The sequence below is a fragment of the Neophocaena asiaeorientalis genome, unplaced genomic scaffold (genome assembly GCF_003031525.2).
Source record: "Neophocaena asiaeorientalis asiaeorientalis breed wild unplaced genomic scaffold, Neophocaena_asiaeorientalis_V1.1 scaffold184, whole genome shotgun sequence".
In the NCBI taxonomy this organism is placed as follows: Eukaryota; Metazoa; Chordata; class Mammalia; order Artiodactyla; family Phocoenidae; genus Neophocaena; species Neophocaena asiaeorientalis.
In genome coordinates, this window is record NW_020185325.1 from 5,957,810 (window position 1) to 5,979,073 (window position 21,264).

The 21,264-nt window shown below is 34.2% G+C and overlaps 1 protein-coding gene across 7 annotated transcripts in view; it reads right to left on the reverse strand.

The window, feature by feature from the left end:
• MEF2C (myocyte enhancer factor 2C) overlaps window positions 1–21,264 on the reverse strand; it is a 170,290-nt gene that overhangs the window by 111,817 nt on the left and 37,209 nt on the right. The window contains exon 1 of one of the 7 annotated variants that reach the window (XM_024734344.1): window positions 5,035–5,053. The exons of the other annotated variants lie outside the window; for them this stretch is intronic. The gene's annotated coding sequence lies outside the window, so the exon portion shown is untranslated. Of the gene's footprint in view, window positions 1–5,034; window positions 5,054–21,264 lie in introns of those variants that run through there. 7 annotated transcript variants of the gene reach the window in all.

The window sequence follows — 21,264 nt, forward strand, 5'->3', positions numbered from 1 at the left end:
TTTTTTTTTTTTTTTTTTTTGTAGAAATACATATCTACATTTCCATTCAGCCAAGGTAAGAGCAGAAATGCCGGATATTAATAGCGGCAGGGGCCATGCAAGGTCATATCATTTTTTCCCTCCTTCAGATAATACCATACCCAAATTATTTCATAAAGATTCCACCTCTCTTTTAAGGCCTTCCGGAAAAGAAGCAACATAACCTTCCTCACTAACCTATTTTGATATCTCACAACTCTCACTCTCAGGAAATTCTTACTTATAGCTAATCCCTCACAGAATGCTTTAGGCCCAGTCCTGTTGTTCTACCCTCTGTAGAGAGAACAACACCGGGTGATCATGTTTTCATGTCATGTGCTTTAAGACTGTGAATTGAATTATATCTATTTTTGTCATGCTTTCCTTGCTTTAGTTTCTCTTTTATCCCCCATCTTTGTGGCTCTTCATTTCAAGTCATACCTGCCTTTAGCTCTGGAGTCCAAAAATATACATAGTACTAAAAAAAGGCTCTTGTATACTCCTATCAGATACATAATTTTAATTATCCACACACTGCATGAATTCTAAAGTAAATGTTTACCTTTTCATTTATTCCAATTTTGTATTTTTTCCCCTGCCAGATTTGCTTCCAGCCAACTCTTCCACAGTTTGTATTTAAAGAGTTTTTTTTTTTTTCCCTTGACTTCATGATTTCTGACCAGTTCTCCAGTCTACCAAGCTCACACTGCGTTCTGATCTTGCCTTTTCAAGGGCCAGACTTCAAAAACTCTCTTTACACAGAACCCTTTAAATTGAATGTACAAATTATTTATTTCACTATTCCTTTAGCTACCATTCAAATCTGCCTGGTTTAAGGAATATTTTTCCAATTTATGGATGAGGATGTCATACAGAACAAAATCAAAAGGCTTGGAAAATTGAGATTATACCTATCCCTTCTCCTTCACACTCTACAGTGAAGGTTAAAATATTCTCATAGGACCAGTTTTTATACTCACACCCAGGGTGTTACAGGATGTATAACAAATGTATCACAAATCATAGTGATTTTTTTCCTTGTATATATATATATTTTTTTTCCTGTATATTTTTTTTCCTTGTATATTTTTAAGTCTGCAAATAAGAGAGTTAGTAATGGTGGTTCCTTGGGTCACACTTTGTTTTCTTTCAAAAATGTTATCACTGTGATAGTTACCTTCTAGCCTTTATTAAAAAATCCTTAAGAATAGTAGCTTGTGGCCTTGCAATGGCATTATGTTACAAGAATTCCTGCTACTAAAATTATCTTAGGCTTTAGCCAGAATTGCTCAGGAGTTCCATGAAATTTGCTTTATTATTTAGTATCACTTGATTCCTTAGGTCATACGTACATATGTTACATATGGAAACCTATGTTACATATGCAAAAAATCATTAAATTCATTCCTTCATTCAACCATTTTTTTTTTGGGGGGGGGGTGGGTAACTGCTATGTTCCAGGCACTATTCTAAGGGATCTAAAGGAATAAAATGAATGAAACAGATAAAAATTCATGCCCTCATGGAACTTAAAATATTCCTGATATGATCTATATTTACTTTCCCCTTCACATGAAAATTGGGCTACTCTTTATCCTTTGCTGTTGTTTTTGGTTAAACTGAATCAATTCGTAAATATCATATCTTAATTCTGACTCTCCTTTACTTTAAGCCTTTACTTTAAAAGCCTTACTTACTTTACTTTAAGCCTTTACTATTTTCTTGGAACTTTCATTTTCATATTATTTCAAATTTCTTTTTTTTCTCATAATACTTTTTCATTCCCATTCCTCATAAGGTCTTTCTTTATTTAGCCAACCAGATATTCTCCTCCCTATCTAAAAGTTTGTGACACAAGATGAAGTAGTCTTTTGACTACTTGTGCATCCTCCATCCTACATACTAAATTTTCTAAGAATACCTTTTAAGTATTTCCAAGTCCTTTGAAAATCTGTTCCATTAAATTCATCTTTTTCTATTGTTGAATTTTTCAGATATTTAATTCCTGCCTGGGATTGGATCCTAAAATAATGTAAATCTTTGGTCAATCAGCAGGTTTGATAAAAACTAAACTAATTAATGAATAATAGTCTTAGCTTTACTGAAAGAGAAATAAATTCTAATAAATTAAGAAAGCCACTCATTTTCACGTTTCCTGATTGTATGTCTGGGTAAGGTATGACTGAAATATTTGGATATTTCTATTATACTAGGGCGGAAACAAGTGATCAGTGGCTCCCTATTGTGTAATAAAAGACAGAAGATTAGAAACGAAGTACAATTATAGACATCAACTCTATGGAAAAAAAATAAAAGACACACAGTAAGAAAACTCCTTCCCTGAGAATTTATGGATATAGCATCAGCCATCAAAATGACAGTAAACAAAGAAGTGGGAGATACTGTGATAATTCTTCATCAAAATTTTAGTTTTCATTAAGTATGCTGAAAAGATCCTCAGGAGGAGAAAACAGTAAGATAAAGGAGAACACAACTCTTCCATGTGGCTAGATGTGTGCCAATATGCCAACTTCCTTGGTAAATTTTTCATGTATTTATAAGAACCTAATAATAATTTAAAAAAGATGTTAACATAGAATAGGATTTCAATGGTTTTTGAAGGAAAGCAACTTTTCTTTTCTAGAAGCCTTGAAATCGAGGCACCATCCTATAGTGAAATGTATGAACTGGAGAGGGCACATGATGATGTGAGCACCACAGCCATCTACCCACAGAAACTTACTGCCCCTCCTCCAATCCTGCCCTAGAAGGAGAAGAAGAGTATGGTGCAGAGATAGGCACATCGCTGACAACCATCTGGGAAACTCAACAGACTGAGCTACTTTAGAAGATCCTAATGTCTGGGGTAGTGTTGCCTTGTCTACCTTAATGCTTTTCCTATCTCATTTTTTTTTTTTTTTTTGGAATGCAAGGTTTTGCAAAATGTCTCTTTAGATTTCTTTTGTGTTTGTTTATTTTTTAAAAAAATCACATCACAAAAAGCATTTCTATTTAGGTCTATTTTTCCATTAGCCATTTGTCTTTTGCTAAAACTTTAACTGTATTCTATGCTTAAACACCCAAACAGACACGTTCCATCACTTAAAATATTTTGTGTGTGTATGTATTATTTAAATTCTATTTAAAAAATCAATGGTAAACCAATAAATTGTTGGAATTAAGTTAAAAAAATCAAAGTCTATCTTTAAAATTCTATTGAGACATTGTGCAAAAATCAGACAGACCAATTACTAGGTAGACAATGTAGGCTACGCAATCACATTTAAACTAAATTTTTAATATTTCTGAAATTCATTTTTTTCTAATACACAGTTTCTCCATGACAAAGTGAGAGGCATTAACTAGATGATATACATGTTTCTTCTATTTTTAATGAAAGATTTTATAATCTATTGGAACTAATATCTATGACTTTCTTTAATCCAAAAAATTATCATGTTAGGAGAGTCTATTTCAGATTGGAAACGTGGAAGGAGAAAAAGATTTGAAGAATAAAATTTGAAATTTTGGCAACAGAATTTTAATTCGTGTTTGATAGTTTATTCCTGTGAAACAATTTTTAATCATCCTAGTAATAGTGATAATGATAGTTCATTGAGTGAACATGTCCCAGGAATATTATTTCTATTATTTCAATTGAACCTTATACCTGGATAATTTTGTACTATCATGATCATTATTCATATTATATTTCTGGTTCAGAAAAAAAATCAAGGCACCGAAAAATACAAAACTTGCCCAACTTTACACCATAACTAATTAGCAAAGCTAGGTTTTGAGATAAGGGAGGCTGACTCCAGATTCTAAGCTCATATTCCTCTGCTATACTGCCTCATCTGTTAGGGGGCCTTACAAACTTCTAACAAAATATTTTCATCATCTAGTTTTGAAATTTTATATGTGAAAGTCCTAAATCAGCTGACAGTAAAATATATAAAATCCAGTACATTCATGATCTGAGCTTTTATCTAAATACAAACCTAAAAGTTTGACTCCCCTTAGATTAAAGAAGGGTGTTTCATTTTCTCTGACTTTTCCATGTCATTTTTTGAAACTGGATTAACTTTTTTCCTGATTGAAATTATATTTCTTAATGTATTTCTACTACAGTTATTTCAAGAACAACTCTTTTTCCCCATCGTTAAGATTTTAAATAGTGCTATAGGCTGCCAGCAACCATTTACTTATAATTTATAGCCAGAGATAAGATACCTCTAATTTTCCATTTGGTGGGTTCCTGGGTAATATAAACATAATATGGAATTCTGATTATATAGATCAACTTGACAATAAATTGGAAATAGGTGTTGCTAAAGGTTAAATTTATAGGTAAACTGATGAGAAATTCAGGATATTGTAATCTATTGAACATGCCTTACCTAATAAATTTCCACGTCCTTCTTATCAAATGATTCGTAAGGGTGCTCTGTATGAAAATAATTCACCTTGTATACTATAAATGACTCATTGATTGAAAGCAGCTTTCTAATTCTCTACATATATGTGATACTCAAAAATGTAAATGACCAGTGAATTTGCTTTAATTCCAGAAATTAACTAATTTGGCCTGCTTCTAAAAGTTGAACTAGAATTAAAATTACGAATAATGAACCCCAAACAGAAACTGTCATATCCTCCAGTGTCAATGGCTCCTATAAATGCTGTTGTCAACAGCTGGTTCAAATTGCCAAAAGACCCCAGAAACAATTCAGGAAGGAATAGTTTTTAAATGGATCCACATTTGTGGAAAAAAAATGCTCTTCCTTTATAGTCACTGTTCATTTCCTGTATTGAAATATGATGTAGAAGCAACTGTAAGAAATTACGACCTGCTTAGAGGCTTTTTACTAAGCCCGACTTCCATTATGTGAAACTTCTTACATATTATAGGCATTTCAGTACAGATTATTACTAAATATGAGATTATAATGACAATAGGGTGTTTTAATAAGATGACAACTTTACTATTTGTCATGATATTTTCCATTAATTTACCTGAATCTTTTCTGTGCCAAAGTTCCCTTCTTATGAGACAAACTCACCTGAGGTAGGAAGAAATAAACAATGATGCACTTGAAATTTCTATTGCAAAATCCAAGAAGTTATGATAAAAATACATGTTTTAACTTATATAATCCAAATAAATCCTAAATGGTAATAATAATAACGGTGCTGAGAGTTTTTATAAAATATATAATAAAGGAATTTTTTCAACATTGAGTTCTCAACCTATGTCTTCTCTATATAGGTTTTCTGCTTTTTAGAACTTTGGTTATGAGTGGTATAACAAAATTTGACTACATACTTACACCTATAATAAAAATAAAATCAACTTCAACTCTTTATGAAAGTGATACCAATATACAGTAGTTCCCCATAATGACAGAAAAATGACAGCAACAATGTTTTGGATAAACTGTCAATTCAGAGAGCAAACGGATAAAGAAAATAATTAAGGGATCAGTTAAAAAATATATCTGTTAGGATAAAAGAAAATTAAAGGGTAAAATTCCAAAGAGACTTCTCTTTGTGCTTAACATGGTAGAAATATCATTCAAATACTTTAACCCTGCAAGGAGATTACCTGTAATTCTGCCAAGGTCACTGCCAAGTTGTATTAATGGCCATGTTCAGTACATGTCAGTCACATGAGTTAGAGCTGCCTTCTTCTTCTTTTTCTACTGCATAATGACCTCCCTCTTAATGCACACTGACAAATTGAGGTGAGTGAATATGTTTTTCCAAAATATAGATGGAAGAGTTCCATTCCTTCAACTCTATTTTAATTGCACCAAACATGTGGAATGTAAAGTCTGGCAGGAAAGAGGTTTTAAATATTCCATTCTGAAAATTGAACCATTTTTGAAAATGGCACTTTGAGTCTTAAAGGAATTATTTGTGGCTGCATTGTGAATTTTCTTTCAAATGCACATTTGCTTATATTGCTGCAAAAGCACAAAATATTTTTTAAGTGTAGGAATGACTTTTTTTTTTAATCTAGAAAATGTCATTGGAACAGAGTTAGTAACAGAATGATTTAGTGTTCAGTAGTTAAGCTCTATTGCAGATTTGTAATTTTCATTTATCAATATTATTCATCATTTACAGAAGAAATGTGAGAGTGGAGGCATATTGGCTTCTGAATACATCTACTGACTAGAATGCAACAGACATATTTATGTACTTAGAGTAAAAACAGATTAACACATCTCCTTTACAGGGCTTATATTTAAATAGAATAAATCACACCCTCAAAGAATAAATGATATTCTAGTATGTTATAATAAGACCTGCTTGTAAGAGACATCTCTATTAAAAATTTACCACTTTAGTCCTGGAATACCAATTTAGTCCTGGTTTTGAGATTAGCAATATATTAAAAATATCTGGGGAATTAGCAGTTTCAATTCTCAGATTAATATGAGAACTTGGTGCTGATTTCTTTGTTTCACTTATATACTTTAATTCATCAAAACATTATTGAAATGACTGGGAAACAAAGAAGACATGAAGAAGCACTCCCCCGCTTATATCAGCTGACCTGAACAATATTTTTAAACTATATTTAGAAAAAGATAAAAGAGCTGAGTACAGTGACAATTCTCCATGTCAACTTCCTCTATTACCACTTTTCTTTTTTTCATTTAGTAACTCATTTAGAAAACGACGACTTTGGGAAAAAAAGAGAATAATTTCAGGACCTTTAGATTTTAACAGGCTGGTAAGATACATAGTTGCAAGACTAGATCAGACACCAATCTATAGCTTTCACATAAGATCACTATTTCTATTTTGTTTATCTCATTTATAGTTGCACAACTCTTGGTAATGACTTGGATCACATTACAAACAGTTACATTACAGTTACAAACAGTTACATTGAGAAACATTACAAAGCAGTTTCTCAAATTTGAAGTTGAATACAAACAACTATTATCTAAATACAAAAATCAGATTTAAATATATTGCTTTTAAAAAGTCCATGAGTAAAAATTGGCAATACACAAAGTGCAAATAAATTCCATTCTGCAAACTTATTATAACTAGTAAATGGGCACATGGTGATGTAACTAAAATTCATAAATAATATTTTAGCATAATTTATAATCTTACTACAATAACTTTTACAAAGATGATGTAGAACAATTTACTATTTAAGAAAACTCCCCAGGGCTTCCCTGGTGGTGCAGTGGTTGAGAGTCCGCCTGCCGATGCAGGGGACACGGGTTCGTGCCCCGGTCCGGGAAGATCCCACATGCCGTGGAGCAGCTAGGCCCATGAGCCATGGCCGCTGAGCCTGCACGTCCGGAGCCTGTGCTCCGCAACGGGAGAGGCCACAACAGTGAGAGGTCCGCGTACCGCAAAAAAACAACAAAACAAACAAACAAACAAACAAAAAACTCCCCAAAGGCACATAGCAGAGGAAGTGGTGGAGAGAATCTGCATGATTTAATAACCTAATAATTATCTGTATTTGAAATCCAAAGCTACAGAGGCTGAAAACTGTTTAGTAGAAAATAACAAACCTACTTCCAGAAGTTTGGTTGAATGGGTACGACTTTCTAGCTACGTAACATCTCTTACTTTGCAGAGTACTGGGTAAACCATATGTGGATGAAAACCATCTCCTTAAGATAAAAATTCACATATTTACATCTTTCTACATAGAAGTAATAGCAGGAAATAAGGTAAATGCTTTATATATAATATTTAATTCTTGTTGTAATTATTTTAGTCACAATAAGGTAATAAACTGAGACACATTTTGAAAACTTTAAGTAGTGTAACTTCTCACTCCACAATGTTAACTAGTTATTTGCAACTTCAGCAAGCACATTAAAAAAAAGTCATTAATTCATTCCCACTGATGAGGGGGCCACACTGATAAGAAAAAATAAAATTTAGATTTTGGTCAAAAATTGACATACTTTGGGATAAAATTCTGTTCCCTAATGACACTGTTCTCTGTGAAAGAGTTGCCTGAAAGATTCCCTCTGCCAATGGACTGGTTATTTAGAGTTATAGTGGCCTGTGTGGGAGTATTTTGTTTTCCCAGATGGATACACAAGTTCTTCAATGTTGTAAAATATTTCTTAGAAGAATATGGTTGTGCCAAGCACTTTAAAGTACTTTTAATTTGCTTGTTTCTAAATCAGTTAATTTGAAAATAAATGACATTCACAGGCTTCGACTGTCTAAATCTTAAGTATCGCATTTCTCAAAGCCAGCCCCACGTGAGTTTGGCTATGCCACCGAATGCTATGGTAAATTTCTCTTGTTTACAAGGATTGTGAAACCTGTTTGTTAAAAAAAAAGTCACACAGACATAATAAAATACACTAAAAATGTGTGATATTTGGCTAGTACAAAATGTTGTCTAAGGCTTAATTTAAAAATCTACAATAAAGGTTTCAACACATTTATCCATTTGATTTATGTCTAAATGTTTAACTTAATTTCAAAGGAATTAATGACTGACCACTATTAAAGTTCAGTTTTCTCTTACGTTTCAGGGAGATGAATCTGCAAATTCCTTCAGGAAATGATCCGTTGTTCATCAACATTTCAAAACTAAGAAACTTCTAGAAATTGGTAATTCTGGTATTCCTTAGTTGTATTTCAAATTTAATAATATGAATTGAAACCTTTAAAATTCTACTATAAGAATTTAAACAAAAACTTTGAAAAGATAAAATCAAGTAGTAAATCTGCCTTTAATGACTAATTTGTAGGATGATGTAGGTAATTATAAAATCTATTTCCTAGACCTTCCTCCTCAAAAGGCAAAAACCAAAATCCCTTTCAATGCAAAATTTCTTGATTGTAAAAATTAAAAAAAGGATAATGATTGTTAATCCTTGTTTTGTGTCTAGCACTGTTCTATTTACATGTATTAACTCATTTAATCCTCATACCAACCTTATGGTACCATTACTGCATCCATTTCACATATGAGGAAACTTAGACAAAGAGGACTTCGCTTGCACAAGGTAAGTGTGGCTCTGGGATTGGAACCTACACAGTCTGACTCCAGCATCAACCCTTTATGTCATGCTAAACAGATTCCAACATTTTAATGAAATATGAGGTCTTACTTTGATTGCTTTAAGAACACAACATAGGAATGGTAACTGCCAAAGTAGACAGAATGGAGGAATTTAGAGTTGGAGCAGACCCTAGAAGGCCATTGCTCTTTAGGGCTGCCAGGATGTTTGGAATGCCCTTCATTTTAAAGCAGAGTAACGAGCAAAACTTCCAGTCTCACGTACTGGCTCTGACTTTGGTGATTCCTTTGACATACATACATACATACTTACATGCTTACATGCTTAGATATGTACATATGTATATATGTGTGTGTGTATATATATATATATATAAGATATCATTAAAAACTTATACATAATGAATTTTTAAATGAAGAATATGTATTTTTTTCAATTTAAACTTTGTTCTGTTTAATTATTAGAATAATGCCAAGTCTTTGCTTTATCTTCCAGTAAACATCCACACATTTTGATATCAATCAACCTGTCTTACAAGTACTGGATATAGATTTAGTGAATTTACTCAGTGAACATCTGTCAGCTAAAATTCAGCTGATTTTTCTACTAACTTTCAGTTTCTACATGCTAACATTCTATAAACTACCAATGTTAATTTCACATTCTGACTGGCCAACTAGCTAATTTAAGGTATAAAAATTCAATATTTAGGGCTTCCCTGGTGGCGCAGTGGTTGAGTCCGCATGCTGATGCAGGGGACACGGGTTCATGCCCCGGTCCGGGAGGATCCCACGTGCTGCGGAGCGGCTCGGCCCATGAGCCATGGCCGCTGAGCCTGCGCGTCAGGAGCCTGTGCTCCACAACGGGAGAGGCCACAACAGTGAGAGGCCCACGTACCGCAAAAAAAAAAAAAAAAAAAAAATTCAATATTTAGTAAGGTATACTTCTCTATCTTATATTTTAAAATTAAAATAATAATTTATGCATTTATAGTTATGTGAATAGACTGTAATTATTTATCCTAGGTACTTGAAATTTTAAAATCTATTTTCAGCATCTCAAAAAAGATTAAAGAATTCTAATTGTACTAAAATGTATGGGGGTAATTATTACTTGAAGCTTTATAATGCAACCAATACAATCAGACTCAATCTTTAGGGGATTTACATTTCTATTAGAATACAAACTATCAAACTGTATTTGTATTTTTAGGTTGCAACATCTCCAAAACAACAAATGGAAATTTAAATGACTAAAAGTGATTGTACATGGAAATAATTTATGCAGAATTCTTTATATTCGTTAGTAGTATAGTTGTGAACAAAAGGTTATTAGTATCTTCTTAGATATGATAACGTGATTAAAACAATTTTAGAACTATATATTGAAGTGTGTATTCAATATTCATTAGCAACAGAGTCAAACTTTATATTTAAAAAAAATCACACGCCTTTTACTGTGTATCTTATATCTCTTTTATATAACTAAAACTTCAATTTTAAAGCTATTTCTATTAATAAATATAAGGAAAAATACATATCTAAAAGTACCAGTGGTAGAGATGGAGGCTGAGATGAAGAAAGTACGTGAAACACAACGAGAGAAGAATCAGAAGAGTCAGAATCATACTCTAAAGTCATTTCCTATAAAAGAACATTCAAGGCAATGTTCAATTTATTTAAACACTGGCTTCTGGCTGCATTAACTATCGTTTGAAATAAGTGTACTATACAACAAGAAAAAAATTTTAATAAGGATTTTTATCATAATTATTATATTTCCAAGTGATAATTAAAATGATATGTATGCTGCTCTTAAGAATGCAGTGTTAAAATGTAGCTCTAGCTGAGGTGGGTACCTAATGGATAATGAGGTCTTCTAGGCTGGACTTGTACACCCTTGAACAAAAGTCAATTATCAAACAATTGTGTACTCTTGCTAGCCAAGTATCTTCCATTAGGACAACTGAGAAGAAATGTTCTGTAGCTACATAATGCCTAGACATTCAATAAATTGACACCAATAGTAAGTTGCTATACTTAAATAAATACGGGTAATTAGGAATTGCCTGAATAAATAAATCTATGCAAAATAAAAATGACTATCATTTCTAGATAACAGTATCATTGAAACAAATGTATCATGAAGATTGCTGGTGAAGAATAAAACTTCATGATTTGACTATCATTTTGTTTTTCTTACTCCCATCATATACCGATGCTAACTAACTAGCAATGGAATAAATAAAACGTTTGAATTAGCTTTCATTAGATGTTGACTTAATGGGTTTACAAAAGATATAAACCCTTTCCAATGTACTTGGTTCCTCATATATTTATGAAATAAGAGATCAACCTAGTCAGATGAATATCACAAAACAAAAAACCCCCAACTTACGTGAATCAGTTGGATAAAACTTAAACTCCAAACTGGGCCAATGAGTTACACTATGTCTTTTAATGAATCACAAATGTGTCTCTCAACATTGTTTTATCAGCTCCAACAGTATTATCTCATGACTTTCACTCACGACACAAACAAGAACCACAAAAATTCATAATTTTTACATGGTGGGCAAATCTAAGAAATATAATATTATAATGTAAGAAAGATGCAGAATCATCATTCATCTATTACCGCATATGAAATGAAATAAAGGCTACTGATGGCAGTTCTTTTGTAGCTATATAAGAACCATGCTTTCTAATCAGAGACCAAAGTTTTAATCTATGTGACTTCTAAATTTCAGTTTCCTCAGTTGTAAAAATATGTATTAGTATACAATAAATAATATCATTACCATAGGTTCATAGAATAGTAAGCAGTAGTATTTCACAAAAGGAACTGGACGCCTACCCCAAGGAAGTATCTTTGGTTATGATCAACATCGTTCAGCCAGTCAGGTAGTATAGCAGATCTGGTGCAAAAAGTTAATTTGTTAAATTAGATATTATAAATCCATCAGAGAGTATATCCTGAATACATATAATAATTCTTCATCTCTGTCCTCCAAAGAGCTTAAATTTTACAAAACTGGGAAAGATAATTTAAACATGAACTTTAGTACAAGGCAGAAATTAGTCCCATAAAATAGGTATACATAAAATTCTACAAAAGTCAGGCATAGGAAAGATAATTCCAAAGGGCAAGTTTTCATAGTGGTAGCACTTAATTGTTTTTCCTAAATCTCTCTCATTTGAATTAGGAACAATTATTACCCTTCATTCACTTGTTTCAATTTAATTCAACAAACATTTATGGGACATCTATTATGTGTAACAGACTTATTTAGACCAGAGAGAGCACAAAGACAAATAAGGTGCAGTCCCCAAGCCCAAGGAGTTTACAATCTAAGGTAGGTTAAGAAGAACTGATATTTGTACAGGATTTCCGTTTTACAGTGCTATGGTACATATATCATTTCATTAAATCCTTGAGAAGCATGGTTACTGAAGACACAAAAGTTGACATTCTTTCTATTGTGATAAGAAGAAAGGACTGCAATGAATCCTAATTGTCTTCAGTAGAGTCTTTAAGGTTTTACTTTTGTGTTTCTGAGAACACATTCCAATTTTAGTACTTATGTGAATGGAATGACCCATTCTACGTGTGGTTTACTCTCCAAAGTGGCTCTGTATGCGGGAAGAGAGATGAGCTGGCAGACGGGGAGGCACCCTGCAAGCGTGTCAGTCCCAGTGCTGTCCTTGCTGAATAAACCTGAAGAGCAGACACAAACTTATAAAGGGGCTTCGGGATTCTTTCTCTGTCTTGGGATCTGAAAGAGTCCTGATAAATGCTATAGAGAATACTTTGAGAAACATTTAAAAAGGTTCAAAATATATTCCATATTCAAGCTTATTTTCTTAAATAATCTGAAAATATTTTTATCTACTCCCCCAAATCACTTTACTTTTTAGAAAAGAATCATTAAAGTTTTTAAGACAGTACTACATGAAGAAATAAGGTGATACCTTTCTTTTTAATAATTTTGGATATTTTTCCTTTATTCTTCTCTAATAGAGAAGAATAAAATACCTAGTTGAGTTTATAGGTAGAGTAATTTAGAAGGCAGTGAATAAAATAATGTACTTTGTGTTGCCATGAATTTTTATTCTCTTCCTTCATATTCCTGCAATTTGAATTATGCACAAATTATGGTCCAAATCTAGATGGTGCAGAGAAAAATCTCAAAGGAGGATTTTAAAAACCATGAAGTTAATAAAGCGCCACCAACAAAAACTCTGAGTTAAATATATGGAGTACTGTTTTTAGACTCATAAAACTATGCAGCAAGGTACTCTCTTTCTGTTAACTTAGTTTCAACAAATTTAGGCATTTTCTGATCATGAAATCCATTTTGTAAAACGTCTAATTCAAATAAACTCAATGCATAATCTCCACTTTCTTACATATGCAAATCACCTCACAACCAGGGCTTAGAAGAAATTCTAAATTCAAGTCCCACCAAATTTTTCTTTAATTCAATTCAATTTATGGAGAATATCCATCTACAATATGTTTGAGGCACTTTCCCGGTCATATCAGGGGCCCTAAGCGAACAAGACTCCACAGAGATTATAATTCAGAGGAAGTGAGTGGCAGAAATCGTTTGCTCATTCAGTAAGTATCTATTAACCATATGCCTGGCAGGCACGTGCCTAGATTCTGGGAACCTGGGCAAAACCCCTTAAATTTGACCTCGGACATTCCTGGAGAAGGCAGTGCAGTAAGAATTTATTAGGGGCCATGGAGGACAGCAGAGTGCAACTGATAAGGTATGGAGGCCGGAGCCCAAGTGCCTGAGCCCTAATGGTAGTTTAGTCAAATCCTTCTCAGGCACTTTATCCAGGCACACATGCTTGTTACTCGCCTTCTGTTCTCTTCTTGTTCAGTTATCCCTTAAGAAATTCTCTTTCTTGTATGTTCCACGTGTTAGCTGAAGATAACTAATAAAACATTTAGAGTGATGCTTATTATATATCTGAACAGAGAAAGCTATTCTAAAAAGAAATGATAAACTAAGAATACTTGCGATCTTTAAGCAGTAATCCTTAAACTCCAATAAACATTCTAATCATCTGTTGAAAGGTCTCCCCAGGAAGGTGGCGGTGGGAATTCTGCACTTTAAAGGAACACTGCATATGATTCTGAGGTCTCTATGTACTAGACTACATTGTGAAACCTAGAAATTATTTTCATTATTTCCACAAAAATTCCACCTGCCTCATCAGAGACTGCGTTGGCTAAGCGTTACTGGTGAAGGAAAGTTTGGACAGTCTAATTCAGTTATTTGTTTTACAACACCTGTATGGCTTCCTGCTATTTAAAAAGAATTACTGTAAGTGTACAATGGGTTTTTGTGGGCTCATGTGAGAAGTTAACAGCCATTTAAAAACTGTTTCCATGAAAAATAAATTATCTGTTTCCAATAATAAAAAAAAATTGAGGGGACCAAATTATTCATTAAGTGGGGGATTTGACTGTATTATTGGGTGTGTAGTGACACACTAGAGTCTCTACTCAAAAGGCAAGACATGCAGCGACAACACAAGACACATTCAAGGTCTTTCTTTAAGATCCACTTCAAGTGTTTTCTCCTCTGTGAAGTATGTCTAGAATCCTCATGCAGTACTGATTGGGCCTTTTATTTCCTGTGTTATCAGAGACTGTAGAACCAGCATGCCAGAAAAATCAAGGGGAATGTAGTTTAACACATGAAAGTTCCTATATTAAGTAATTCAAGAACGCAGAAATTCTATTCTATAATAGAAGGAGAGTATTTTTATTTTTTCAATCTCCTGCACAATATCCCAGTTCATAACAGATAGAATATTATATATCCACTGCTACCTCATCCTAAGAGACGTCAATAACTTGGAAACTAGACTGATGCAACTAACTGTACACACTGGAAAGTCATTCTGGAAGAGAAAAACTTCTTTCTGCAGGTATGACACAGATGTAAAGCTAATGGTGACAAAGACCGCAGCTGCAAATATATGTGCTCATTTAGGAACAAGTCCAAAACTCTTTTGAGTTTTTGTTTTTTTGGTGGGAATGAATTCAGTAGTGTTCAACAAAAGACAGGCTTTAGCTTTTTGCTTTGGGGACATAACAGACACATGGGATACTATGACAGATATTCATACTTTCCTTACACAACTCAGTAAAGTTCTCTAGCGCATTCCACAATAAAAATGTTTAAACCTTACAGGCCTTATCACTTTATTAAATACTTTTTGCAAGTAGAAAAGAGTATAAATTTCTGTTATGTAATGGAAATAAGCTATATTTTTATGGCCAGTCCATCATTCAAATAATGAATAGAAACACCCACGAAGTACTATGTTCTGCAGGTAGGAAAAAAGCAGAAGTTTCTTTCACATAATGGAAATATATTGCATTTTACAGCAGATTCAACGTTCTAGTAATGATAAGTGCCAATGAAATGAATGAAGGGCCTTCTAATTTTCTCCCACATCCCTCAAGACTGGAAAAAGAACAATCCTGCCACTTCTGTGAACAGGTGAATACATGAATGAAACTATTACTTTGTAGGTTTCTTTCTTTCTTTTTTTAATGGTGAGGTAGTTCTTTGGCAACCTCCTCCTAATTACCAGGAGGCCATGCCTGCAGGCCACTATACTAGATTTGTCCATTCCCTGTTTCCTTTAACATTTTTCCCCTCTAGAATCATAAAGCAAAACAAAATGAACTGTTATGTGATTTTGAGTTTTTTTTTTTTTTTTTTAGAAACTGTAAATTTTTCACCTTAAAAAAATGCCATATTCCAGAGCATACCTTTCAGACACAACCTTAGGTCACGTCATGTCTGTGTGCCAACTACAGCCTAACTGGGTTCGGTCAGACTCAGTCAGCAGAGCCGGCCTGCTCAGCAGAGCCCCGCAGCCATGATCTGGAAGCGTCAGCCTTACCACGTGCATGACATTAAGATGATCCACAGCAATCCTGCAAGACTACATTTGAAGTAGAGCTTCCAAATTTGCTGTGGTTGGCATGACCTAATTTTGGCTTGAAAGGTACATTTTTTTCCCTCAGGGTTTTACTGACTACACATTGGAGAAAAAAAAAAAATTATGTTCTTAAAGGGATTCTTCCTCTTCCCTTCCTTAAGGAAATTTAGGGAATTTAACAACTGTTGGCCTCTGGCTAACACACAAGCTAAAGTCTTTTTCCAGCTTCGCCTACATCTTGACCCCTCATGCCAAATATTTCATGCAGTCTATTTATAAAGTTCATCACTTCCCCTGTTACTTCATCTTTAGAAATGCCAATAATTTAGAAAACTGGAATGATGCAGCTGGTCTCATAAACTGGTAAAAGGAAGATTGTACAGAGGAGATAATTTCCCTTTTATAACTTAAGAAATCAATTTATTTTCTTCTCAATTTTATAGCTAGAAGTGAGGTAATCCTAATGTTCCTTATTTATACTTCACCTTAGTGTTCAAAGATGATCCAAAGTTCTAAAGATTTTGAATGTTAACAGTTAACACTGACTGGACATTTGAATCACTTGAGATACTTTCAAAAATTACTGATCCCTAGACCCATCCCAGACCAATGAAATTGGAATTGTTGGAGCTGGTTCCTCAGCATTGTTATTTTTTAAAAGCTCTCCAAGAATTCGAATGTGAAGCCAGATCTGAAGTCCACTCTATTCAAATCTCTTAGAAATACAGCACCCCTTTACAGGTATATTGTAGCATTATTTAACTTGGGTGTATATGTTCCTGAAATTTACTAGTCTAGTTCTGAGCTGATTACTATGAAAGAGCTTCTCAGCTATTGCATGATGTGAGAAAAAAACTCATCTGGATAACCTCGCTGACTCTCAACAGATTTATAAGTTGCAATCATAGAAAGCTCTTCCTTTCTGAGATAAAACAGTACTATTAAATATGCCCCTTTCCTGCAAAACCAGCATTGAGGACTTTCGAGGGCTTAATAAAATCACTTGTTTTCATCTGCATCATATTGAATTTTTGGAGAGTTTCCAGTTGCATTAAAAAAATAAACACACCTTACGATATTTATTGACTTGTAAATTTCTAATAATATGCTAATTGAATTCAACGCTGTATACTTAATTTACTCAAGGTGATAATTTTCTAATTTTATGTGTGTGATATTAATGCATTATCTATCTAAGACCAAATTCAGTACATTTTATGACTTCCAAAAAAGTCAGTCCATTAGATCAAAGTTCCCAGTCTTTCATAACGAATTTAATTCTCTACTCTAGTCACTGGGATATGATTAATCAAACAGTGCAGTCCAGTTCCCCCTCCTCTCTCCCAATATGAAGCTGCGCTTATCTCATGAGAAATCTGGTTTGTGAAAATAACATGGCCTAGAAGCTGGAATGAAAAGTTTATTTATAGACTTGGAATTTTATTCCATTATAAAATTAAGACCACCATCTAACCCCCCCCTTATGTAAAATTGGATGTGGCTCATTTTACAGTGAAGCGTGCTATGAAGAAATGCAACATTTTCCTATGTAACTTGTAGTACCAGTATATTTATTTCCTCTGCATGTCTTGCCTTTTCTGTCTTCTGAAGCTGGTGTGTGTGTGTGTGTGTGTGTGTGTGTGTGTGTGTGTGTGTGTGTGTGTTTTATGTTTGTTTGGCAATGTAGGAAGAGCAAGCCCAGTTTCTTCGATTCTACATGTCTTATAAAGTCATGGTTTGCTATGTTCTTACAAGCTTATTCTCTTTTAGAGTACCTTTACAGAGTAATTTTAAAGTACACAAGATTTTTTCATAAGGGTATGACACCCCTAAAGTCTTTTATTTATCTATTTTTGATTTTTTTTTTTTTTTTTTTTGAGGTACACATGCCTCTCACTGCTGTGGCCTCTCCTGTTGCGGAGCACAGGCTCCAGACGCGCAGGCTCAGCGGCCATGGCTCACGGGCCCAGCCGCTCCACGGCATGTGGGATCTTCCCGGACCGGGGCACGAATCCGTGTCCCCTGCTTTGGCAGGCGGACTCTCAACCACTGCGCCACCAGGGAAGCCCTATTTTTGATTTATTTTAGAACAAGAAAAAACAGGAAAATACCAAGTGAAGTTTTTTTCTAAAATTATTTTTTGTAGGAGATAAAAGTTGAGTCTCCACTATATGAAGTATTCTTGGTAGCATCTCACTGTTGGTGCTCTTCTCCCTCATTCATAACTTGTTCCACATCCCCTGTCCAAACAGTGAATTGCAGGGGAGGACCTGGGTCAGGCCCCCCTTCCTTTCAGCTGTGTCCAGGAAACAAGGCCTGAGTGGGTGTGGAGGAAGAACAAGTCCTTCCAGTCACCTCCAGATCTGTAACAGGGAGGTTTTCTGTCATACCAGAGAATGGAAAGCGGATTAGCTAGGTTCTTCCTACTTCCAGTACCATCCTCTTAGCTTCATTAGCTGCTCCCAATTTCAAAAGAGACTTGGACAAGGCCTTGGACAGCCTCTCCAAAAAGGAAGGCAAAGCTGAGAATATGGCAGGCCATATAAAAAAACTTATTAAATTCTGTTACACTTTGGAGGGGGGATGAATCAAAACAATTCCATTTTCCAGAATACTGCCAATGATTTGACTCATCATTTAAGACTCACTTTAGGTGTCCTTTCTTCTAGTGAAGACTGATCTGACCAGTCATCTCCTGAAAAAGTTGAACATTCTATCACTTAAGCATTTAACCTTCAACATACCTGTAAGATAGTGGTGATTACATTACATTCACAGTTGCATCTGGCACGTTCATCTCCCTCATCAGACTGAATTCCTCAGGGACAGAGACTCCATCTTTCACTTTTGTATCCCTAACACCTAGCAAGCCACCTCCCAGTAAACACTTAGTGAATGAACTGACTGACTAATTAATAAATTCTCAGTTGATGTCCAAGAGGAAGTGTTGGGGAATAGCACTAGACATTTTGTGGGCAGAGCCCAAGATCGTTCTCAAATTATAAGCTTATTCGTTTCTTTAACTTCCAGAATGCATGGAGTTGTATGACCAAGTTCAAAATTCACATTTCTCTTCTTCTAAATAGTGGTTCTCACCCAGACTTCGTGTGAAAATCACCCAGATAGCTTTGAGAAATAGCAATGCCAAGACAGCAGGCCGATTTACTCCAAATCTGGAGGTGGATGGGCACGAGCATTTTTTAAAAGCTCTCTTATAGTCACGATTGAGAACCACTGCTCTAAACTAACTGTATGAAGGACACCCAATGTTTTATATGTATGACCCTGTCACTTAACATATACCCAAGATCAATTACAGCTCAGTTTTTGAACGGATTCTGTGAGAAATCGTTAGCTGATTGTAGTCCTTCAATGATCAAAATTTTTGAGAAGGCTATTGAAATGCAATATTAAGTACATCACAATCCACTTCCAGAAAGTATTACTAATAACTGTATTTAATTATCGTTTACAGAATTAGCCAAGAGCTATGACTTCCTCCCCAGTCTTAGGGTAATCCAGGCCTCAATAGTGAATTCTTGTTTCCTATGCATTTAGAATACTTGTTGCTGTATATGGATACTAAATAAAATCTGGCGTTTTATGGAGTCTTAAGAGTGTGCTCTACAGTTGGAAGGTTCCAAAGAAGAAATTCAAACAACTATAGTCAAAATCAAATTAGCAAGTACACTAACTAGCCTTAATTGTTTTGTTTGAAAGATAGGAATGAACGCAGCATTACCAGTGGCACTTAATATTGCATAAAGCACACAAAACTCCCCCTTGCCAGTGGGCACCACAAAGTGACATGGAAGCCATTTATCGTTGTAACCAATTAATTCCAAATTACACATCTAATTCTCAAATCTTCAAGTCACATTTCTACTGAAAGCACTGTGAAATACAGAGAACACAGATTATTTTGGTGTTTGCACGGTAATCCAAATACGCATTTGATTCTCCTCAACAGTGAAATAAGGCGGAACCAAATGTAGTTACTTAAGTTCACTGTAGAAATTTGTCAACGAATCCATGATGTAAAGATACAGTAGTTATTAATCTCGCAGTTCAAAGTGTATGCATTTGGTAATTCAGAAGTATCTGAGTCCTGACCCCTGACCAGCCTCTCTGTCCTCACTTTTAAAAGTCAAGAGCATGGTAATGCTTTTATGAAAAACAAGAAAACTGTTTATTAGAAGAAAGAAAGTTTATATTATTTCTCCTAGTAAAATTCTAAAAGTGATCTTTTTCCTTTTTCAAAAGGCCTTTTACTGGACACAGAAATATTCAATTAAAAAATAAAAGCCATGCATTTGATGAATAAACTTGATATAACATTTCCTAGTTTTCAAATATGATGCAAGTTGTTCTAACTTGTCAGTATTCCAAATCTATCTCTGGTTTTAACGTTTTGTTATTTTTCTTTTTTAACTATAATGAGAAAATTGAAAGGTGTGCTTGAAATAAAAATTCTCTAGAATATGCACCTGCACTAGTTAAATTAACTAACTCTTGAAACCCATTTAATATCCATGTACAAACTGTCACACAGCTTACATTCTTAAATTAAAACTCTATAAATTACTATGATTCCTACAAATAAAGGTTAAAAATTAAAACAGCTCAAAAAGTGAGAAACAAACTGTATGTCACTAGATGGAGATGACATAAAACTAGGCATTCACATTTCAGTTAAAGCTAATACTATAACTGGAAAAATCTATGTTCACAAATAGTAATAAGACATTGCTTGTGAAAAGAAAATCTATCAAATAGTTGATAAAATATATATATATATTTTTCCCTTCCAGGTTAACAATATGGAACCATATCATGGACCAAGAACTAATTCACTTCTCTTTAAAAACCATACTAACATATCATGCAAACATAGCTATAATCATATCATTCTGGGGTTACTGAACACTTTTCCCCATGATGCCACGCAAAATTAAGTTTCTATAGTTCAGTCATTTCCTTTATCTTATCTCATTGCTGAGAGATTTCTGGCACAGTGGGTAAGAGAGTGAACTCTGCAGGCTATCAGTTTGAGGCTCTAGCTCTGCCATTAACAAAGCAGATGACTTTTAGGCAAGTTGTATATTTTTGTCTTAGTTTCTTCATCTGTGAAATGGGGATAGTAATATATATAGTGCCTATATCATTTGGTTTTGAGGAAAAAATGAGATAATGCTTGTTAATGTTCAAGCCCTTAGACCAGTGCCCAAACATACAGTAAGCTCTCA